The sequence below is a fragment of the Triticum aestivum genome, chromosome 7A (genome assembly GCF_018294505.1).
Source record: "Triticum aestivum cultivar Chinese Spring chromosome 7A, IWGSC CS RefSeq v2.1, whole genome shotgun sequence".
Classification (NCBI taxonomy): Eukaryota; Viridiplantae; Streptophyta; class Magnoliopsida; order Poales; family Poaceae; genus Triticum; species Triticum aestivum.
Window position 1 is genome coordinate 188,091,152 of NC_057812.1, and position 8,929 is coordinate 188,100,080.

At 49.6% G+C, this 8,929-nt stretch overlaps 1 long non-coding RNA gene across 3 annotated transcripts; it reads left to right on the top strand.

The window, feature by feature from the left end:
• Positions 1-4,502: 4,502 nt before the first annotated feature.
• On the top strand, positions 4,503-7,950 carry LOC123151000 (uncharacterized). 3 transcript variants are annotated; one of them, XR_006475444.1, is made up of 7 exons: positions 4,503-4,874; positions 4,950-5,099; positions 5,193-5,284; positions 5,404-5,521; positions 6,007-6,082; positions 7,472-7,542; positions 7,661-7,950. It is a non-coding gene; the product is annotated as an uncharacterized lncRNA (long non-coding RNA). The 3 variants fall into 3 exon arrangements; XR_006475445.1 differs by having other exon boundaries at positions 4,505-4,874; positions 4,957-5,099; positions 5,419-5,521; XR_006475443.1 differs by having other exon boundaries at positions 4,508-4,874; positions 5,419-5,521.
• Positions 7,951-8,929: the final 979 nt, after the last annotated feature.

Here is an 8,929-nt window from a genome sequence, read left to right on the forward strand (position 1 = left end):
GGCGAGTTGTCACAAGGAAGGCACCCCCAGCCGACATGGGTGGCATGCATGGTGAGTCATCGCCTCATTCATCCCAGGCACGACACCTCGCAAGCTATGTGTTGCTGTGAGAGGGCTGCGTTTGTAAAAGCTGGATTCGACAAGACATTCGTTCATGCCCCAACAACGGAGACGAGGACGCATACACCTTCATTTAATGTGGTAGACATGCCATTGTACATATATTGACTATTTACAGTTGTAGCCACTACGGTGACCCCTTGCAACTATAAAAGGAGGCTCAAGCTACATAGATAAGGACTGGACTCTCAGAGAGTTTGATACAGACTGTACTTTCCTCAGAACCAGCAAACACCGGCAAGGATAAGTTCACCGTTTTAATCAACCAATTCTTCACATCCGGTGAACAGGACGTAGGGTATTACGCTTCCGAGCGGCCTGAACTTGGGTAAAACCAGTATGTCACATATAAAGAATTTGAGCGTGTCAGTGCCCGTTAACCGCCCTCAAAATGGAACTGGATCCTCTAACATTGAGAAGGGAAGTTAGAAAAGCTACAATATCCTAACTTCCATTCTTTCTATTCATATGATTAAGGCTAAAATGACTCAAATTAATTTGCAAATTGATGATCTATTGTATACATTTATAGTAATTACGCACAAATAAGTTGATGATGAAATAAAATTAATTTTAAATTATTTATATCTACAGTAAATATCAACAGTAAACAAGGTGCTAACTATCTACTAACCTTCTCTAACTTTTCTTCTTCTTTTTACACTAGGCCAGCACTATAGCACCGTGACTTTCTTTTTCTATGTTAGAGGATCCGGTTCCCCTTAAAATGGAGTGCTCTAGACCCCGGTCTCATGTTTGCACACGTGCACACCTAAATAATAAAGAACATAATTTGACATCTTGTAAAAAAAGAGTAAAAAACGAGGGACCAGAATTCGAACTATGGTCTCCCAGGTAGGCTCATGTACCTACCCAATATAGTGTGCGGGTAGCATTTTGATTATAGTGTTGGCTAATTTTTCTTTTTCTAAACATCAGTACAGACGCAAGCGCTCATACATACGTATGTACACTCATCTCTATGAATGTACACACGCACACCCTATCTCTGTGAGTATCTCCAAGAGACTAAGCCGGCAAGTCATCTTAAATTTTACGAAGTCACCGAACGAGCTAATAAATCTCACGTGTCTCCTGTCTCCGTGCCAAGATTCGTGCAACGAATCCAACGAGGTAGAGCGTGTTCGCCAATACTGCGCTAGGCAAATGATTGCCACTTTGCCAGTTAATTTTTTCCCATAAATTAAATAATGTTTCTTTTTCTATAAAACTGAGATATATATAACCTCATTTCTACGACTTTCCTATCTGTATGATCTTCTTATACTACTAGACCTGCAGCGCACCTTGGCGCGCGTTGCCGGATCCTAGCATTTGTGACTAAGTGTGTGCGTTGTCGGGTCCTAACATTTGTGACTAAGCGTGTGTGCCAGCTTAGCATGTTTATAGCCAGCACAATAACTTGATTGATATACTCATGTCAAAGTAGAAGTATTTAGTCTGTTCAAAAACAACAGGGCACAAGTTCAGCACTACAAAGTAATGTCAGAAGATAACAAATCTAACCAAGGTACATTGTGTTCAATACTAAGAGCAGGGACATATAGCAGAAGCAGCTACAGTGGCAGTGAGATCAATATTGAGCAAGCAGTGCAATTAGCAAATCATAGGGTCAACACAGAATGCTTTAAGAACATTATTTTCATACAAAGACATCACAAGGTTTGAGAGGGCATCCAGCAGTTTTAATGCTACGCAATTCTCAGAGTAGGGCATTCTTACAAAAAGTGAATGGTCGAACAGAAGACCATTAAAATGGCTTGGTAGCTACTGGTATAATAGACAGTTGGGCAGTCATTAGCGCCGAAGCGAGTTGTTCCTGGCATTGAGGGCATCTCCAGCCACACCTCCAACAGACCCTTTTTAGGTGATTTTACCGCGCCGGCGCCAAGAAAAGGTCTCAGTCGCGCCCCCAGAAACCCGTTTTTCGCCGGCTCGGGCCAAAACTGGTGCCAGCGGACCCAGGCCGAACCCGGCGCCCTGGGGGTGCTTGGGGAGCCGGCACAAGCAAAAAAGGCGCGTGGGCCCGCCCTGACGGTGACCCGAGGGTCTTTTCCCGCCGCTTCTCGACGCTTTTCCCTCGCATCTCTTCCGCTCGCTCGCCTTCCTCCCGCCATTCCCATCCTTTCTCCCGCCAAACCCCCTCCAGCTCGCCTTCCAGTCGCCGCCATGCCGCCGAAGAAGTACGCCATGCCGCGCGCGGCGACAACCACGACTAGCACCGTGGCCCAGCCGAAGCAGAGGAAGCCGAGGGCGCCGCCATCGAAGCCACCGGGCATGTCGAACGCCGAGTGGATGGTGGAAGTTCAGCGACGCAACGCAGTCACCACCGACCGACGGAACAGGGCCATTGCCAAGAAGGCCCGCGACAACGCGGCGCGTGCGGCGGCGTCTTCCTCATCGGTCGACCACGCGGGGATGATGAATCCACCCGTCGTCAGCCACGCCCAGTACGCGCCCTGGGGGCAGCAAGGCATCGGATCTCCATGGGGATCGTCGTCGCCCGGCTACGCCGACGACGACGCGCACGGGGTGTTCAACCCAAACGTGACCTTCCCCCATGGCCACCCCGCGACGCGCACACCCTCGCCCGCCTTCGTCGGCGTGCAGTACCCTCCATACAACTACTCGCCGCCCGCCGCCTACGCGTCCACACCGACGCCCCATCTCCGCCGTGGACCGCTGCCCTTCTCACACCTCGGCGACACGGACGACACAGGAGCCGACATGGACGACATCATCGCGACAGGATCGACCGCGGCCGCCGCGTCTCCCGGGTTCGCCACCCAGGACGAGGTAGTGGATCTCAGCGGCGACATGGAGGCCGAGCTCGGCTACGTCTACGGCGAGGACGCGCACGAAGCGCAGGAACCCGAGGAGGAGGAGGAGGAAGACGAGGAGGAGGAGGAGGAGGAGCCGGCTCCTATTCCGACGAAGGGGCGCCATAAGAAGAAGAAGCGGGCGACTAGGTCAGGCGAACCGCGCATCAAGTGGACGTCCAAGGAGGAGGAATGCCTCGCCGAAGTATGGAAAGTCGTCTGCCTCGACCCGACCACCGGCGTGAACCAGAGCTTGGAGACGTACTGGGACCGCATCAAGGCCGAGTTCGACGAGCGGAAGCTCGTCGACCCGTACTTCAAAGGCGTCTACATGCATCACAGCTCCAAGGCGATGGCGAACCATTGGGGCGTATCCAGTTGGCGTGCAACAAATGGCATGGAATCGTCGAGGAGGTCGCGGCTCGCCTGGAGAGCGGCGCCAGCGTTGAGGATCAGGTACGCATGCCGTTCGCCCGCATCTCTTCGTCGTCAACGCCCGCCGCCCGCCAACTGTTTGTTCCTCCGCGCAGCTGCTGCGTATATTCACCATGTATCGGCGCGACAACCAAGACGCCGACTTCAAGCACCTCCACGTCTACAAGCGCATTGACAAGTGCGAGAAGTGGGCGGAAGTCCGAAGTACCCTCGACAAGGCCAAGGAGACATACAAGCCGGACGCGACGACTCCGGGCGCGTCAGAGGGACGGCCGGACGGCCACAAATTGGCAAAGAAGGGGGAAAACGCCGACGCGGCAACCGCGCGAGTGCAGGAGTCCATCGAGCATTGCCTCGCCGACGCCCAGGCCCGGGCCGTCCTTCGTGAAGAGAAGACCGAGGCGCGGTGGTCGTCGCTGATGAAGAACAACGCCATCAAGCTCGACCTGCTCCGGACGAACGTCGCCGCGAAGAAGAGGAACACCGACATGGCTTTTCTGATGGGCGGGGCGGACATGCTTCAGAGCAACGACGAGTAGCTCAGGACGTGGTACATGGCGGAGCGCGACCTCATCCTGAACCAGATGCAGACGGCAACGCCGACGACGCAAGCTCCCCCGCCCACGACCACACGGACGCCAAGCCCGAACGATGCCTCTACATCGCCGCCCAGCAGTGCCGAAGCCGCGCCGACACAGTCCAGCACCGAAGCAGATCCGACACCGCCGAGCCCACGCACGCCGACTCCGCCAATGCCTGGAGCCGACCCCGCCGAGTGAATTATTGCGCACGCGAACTTGCGGCGTGTGGCGCTCTGTTTTTTTAACGTCAGACTACGTCCGATCGTCGGATTTGTGGCGTCTTTTGAGAGCAGGAACGACCAAGTTTAAATTTTCCGCATCCTGGGACCGGCGCTTGGGGGCGTGACTGGGAGCTAGGTCGCCCCCAGGGACCGAACTAGCGCCGACACGCCCCCAGGCCGCTCTATTTAGGCGCCCTGGGGGGGCGAACGGCTGGAGATGCACTGACTGACCATCATTGGCGAATCACCTGTGTAAAAAAGGCATCATCATAACCATATATCCCCCTCTCTCGCTCTCTCTCCCGGTTGTTGAAGGATGAGCTAGTGCGCCCAACTAGCGGCACCAGCCACGTCTCCTTTTATTCGCCACTGTAGCAACGCGGAGAGAGCTCGTCCCCTCCTCTGCCCCCCTCCACTTCTCCCCTCCTCTGCCCCTCTGCCCCCCTCCACTTCTCTCCTCCTCTGCCCCCGCGTCCGTCCCGGCGGCAGCAACTTGCAGGCAAAGGGCGACGGCGGTCAAGGCGGGGGTTGGCGGCAGCTGGAAGGGCCGCAGCGGCCTGTGGGGCGTCGACCAAACCGGCAGTGACCCCGATGGAGGGGAAGGGCCCGGCAGGCGCCACGGCAGCGCACGCGAGGGGCGGAGGCGAGCGACCCTCTGGAGCCGCGCACGTTGATAGGTACGAGCCGTTCCCCTCCCCACCTTTGATTCTCCCCTCCTCCCGTTCGCTCCTCACTCCTCCTCTTCAATGAAGATTCCAGATCGGGCGCGGGTCGAGCAGGAGCGGCTGCTGCAGAGAGGGCAGCAGAGGAACACATCATGCTGAGCTCCTGCCCCTGTGGCTACCCGCAGAGGAGGAGAGGTTGAATATGGCTCCCAGTTCATGGCAGAGAGGCCGACACAAGTGAGCTCTTTCTTGCTCGTTTTCTAATCTCCCCCTGGTGAATTGAGCTCATCCTTCTAATTGATGGCTTCCTAATATTTTTTTCTTATGCAGATATTGTTTGGGTGACGGTTGATTCCTACACCGAGTCGTCTTTCTATACAAATAGCTCTCTTATTTGGTGGTGCCATGGTGTCCCTCTCCAGGTTAGCTGAAACCTTCTTCCCCCATCATTCCTCATATTTGCTTTCAGAATTTACACACAGAGTTGTAGGTTGGTCAGAACTGTTGCATGAGGCAGAACAAGAATAAGATCATTTGTCAGCCTTTTCTTGCGCAGGTTCTGCAGCGGGCAATGCTCCAGTTAAGAGTTGGGTGCATAGCATATATATACGTATGTTGCCACGTCTGAATAAACGGAGAGGAGCAGCAGCGGAGAGGAGGTATCTATCCGACTGTCATCCTTCCCTGACTTGGTTTTGTCATTTCCGTCAGCGTCTGCTTCCTTCGTTGGTCGTCGCTTGTTTGTACACAGCTGTAGTTTAGAGATCATAATATATTTTCCATGATTTCAATTGAATACGCCACCCAGTTTGCTAATATAATTGTCCAGTTCTCTCTCATAGTGATTCTTACAAAATTATCATGCATACAGGTCCCAGTTTAGGTAGAATGTAACCACTGGATTATTCTTTTGTAAATATGGTAGTCATATGTTTAGATACTGAGGGAGTAAATCTGTGAGAAAATATTCAAAGTTCATCAGGTGTATTTGCTTCTAATCTGATTATTGTTCTATTGCATTTGCAAAGTCCAGTTCACATACACAGTTTTCTCCTTATTCTCACTAAAGCAGCTTTTTGGTTCATTGTTACTTTGTTCCTGCTTGCTTATTAGCTTAACCCCAAGTCTGCATAATCTATGGCAGATCTTGCTGAGTAACCATAATTGTTTGAAGATTAGCAGATTTCTCTGAATGTGCAAGCAGCCATTGCTACCAAAAGGTAATTGTTCATCCTTGCCGTAATCCCCTCCCACGCACATGTTCTCCATAGTTCAATGTCAGCAGTCAGACTCCGTTAGTAGTTTCTACTATCACTTAATAAATATAAATATATAATTGAACAAGGTTACAGTAGACCTGTTTGTTTTTTAGTATGTTAGTAGTTTCTACATTGAAGGGGAGCCTTGGCGCAGTGGTAAAGCTGCTGCCTTGTGACCATGAGGTCACGGGTTCAAGTCCTGGAAACAGCCTCTTGCAGAAATGTAGGGAAAGGCTGCGTACAATAGACCCAAAGTGGTCGGACCCTTCCCCAGACCCTGCACAAGCGGGAGCTACATGCACTGGGGCTGCCCCCCCTTTAGTATTCAGTTCAAGATTTCTTATGAAGTTTTGGATAGGTTACCTATTGTAGATTCTGAATGTTCATGTGGTTAGCTTTCTTATTCGATTTATATATCCAAATGACAAGAAATTTCACTACTCACTCCTTTGGTTAATCTCTGTATGTGTTCATTTTTAAATGCCTATGCTTCTATGATTGGTCATTCAGTTAGCATTAGATGCCTCAACCAGTGTACCTTAATTCAATCCTTCGACTGGGCACCCGTCTGATTTCTGTCGACCCATATCTTATTGCTTATCTAAGGTATCTAAAAGATTAATCTGCCAATGAATGGTTGTTTACTCAATAGAGTACTTAGTTGGGTCATTTTTTTGCCAAATTATGAAAAATGGATTTATAGAGTTATATAACAGAAAAGAATATGGTATTTACCTTTCTTCTTGTCATTTGGATATATAAATCGAATAGGAAAGGGCCATGGGCCAGTCCCTGTATTTTGAGCTAAATCTTGGATTCGCCATTCTTTTCAGAGAATGAAAGTAGTTCAAGATTTCTTATGAAGTTTTGGATAGGTTACCTATTGTAGATTCTGAATGTTCATGTGGTTAGCTTTCTTATTCGATTTATATATCCAAATGACAAGAAATTTCACTACTCACTCCTTTGGTTAATCTCTGTATGTGTTCATTTTTAAATGCCTATGCTTCTATGATTGGTCATTCAGTTAGCATTAGATGCCTCAACCAGTGTACCTTAATTCAATCCTTCGACTGGGCACCCGTCTGATTTCTGTTGACCCATATCTTATTGCTTATCTAAGGTATCTAAAAGATTAATCTGCCAATGAATGGTTGTTTACTCAATAGAGTACTTAGTTGGGTCATTTTTTTGCCAAATTATGAAAAATGGATTTATAGAGTTATATAACAGAAAAGAATATGGTATTTACCTTTCTTCTTGTCATTTGGATATATAAATCGAATAGGAAAGGGCCATGGGCCAGTCCCTGTATTTTGAGCTAAATCTTGGATTCGCCATTCTTTTCAGAGAATGAAAGTAGTGCAAAGGGCCAATGTTGCATAGCCTTTACCCACTCTGCACTCTCGTAACATCTCAAGGTGAGAGATCTCTGCTGCTAGATTCTTCTCCTTGGGTGGTTCTAACTCCATCGGCTAGCATTGTTGGAGTTATTAGAGGTGTTTTATAGTTGATTGATTCTTAATGTTGATGTGGCAGTAGCGACTACTCCCGGTACATCTTCTGTTGATCACGAGCAACACCAAGAGATATCTTTGCTATTTGCAGTGGCTTGTTGGGTTTGAAGGATGAAGCAAATCCCAAGGAAGGAACATGTTAACCTATCTTGATGCGTACTGCTGCTCTTGATACGCATCAAGATTTGATTTAGATGAAGCTAATAATGAAAAGTGTCATCAGTGTGCTGTTATATGTATTATCGACCAATACATGTGTAGCATTACTCGGATAACATTTCATTAATAGAAAATTGTTTAATGTGGATTTCCCTTTTTGGCCTATAAACCTGCCATGGAATGGTCTCTAAATATTCTTACTTTCATGTTTTCAATGCTTGGTTCCCTCTCGCCCTTTGCGCCATTGGCGCAACGAGTCATCTAGTTTGATTAAAGGGGACTTGTGACTCTTCAGAGTTAATGGATCACTCTATGATAACTTAAAACAGCTAAGAGCAACTCTAATGGGGGGACCCAAACAGATGGCGCATTTGTCCGCTTTCTATCCGTTTGGGTTGGCCGCCCGCCCGGCGTCCGCCCAGTTTTGCATTTGGGTCGGCAATGCGTCCAACGCGCCGACCCATTTTATGTCTGCATTCAACTTTTAAATAAAAAAGGCCCACGGCCGATCATGTCAGCGGCCATGTATCATGCTGACACCATGCCAGCGCCGGCATACAATGCTGACTTCAGAAAATACCACAGTTCATGCTGGCACACTCACTAGCCGGCCGGCACACATGCCAGCACACGAAAAAGGTGGGACTTGAGTTCGACCACGCCATCGCGGCTCGTGTGGTCATGCCGGCACACCTGTCGGCATACAAAAAAGATAGCCCTCGATGCCATAGATCACTCGTTGTCGAACTTGAGCATGTCGGCCTGCATCTTCTCGAACCACGGTCTCTTCCTTGGCGACAAGGCGTTGAGATCCACCTTCATGATCTCCACCCCGGTCATCATGCTTGCAAGAACCACTTCTTTCGCCTTTGAACCTTGAATGCCTCCAAAGCTTGAAATGCCTACAAAATGTTTCCATGCAAGCATATGGGCTAGTGATAGTAAATGAAAACGTAAAAGGATGATCTTGATGGCACAAAGAGGGCGACTTGCTTGCTATCATACCATGTCTTGCACGCCGATGCCGCTCACGGGGCGGGCCTTGACGCTCTCAAGGGTGGCGCAAAACTTGTTGCACTCTTGTTGGATCACCCTCCACCGCTTGGAAATGGAGACCCACCCGCGCGTGCTC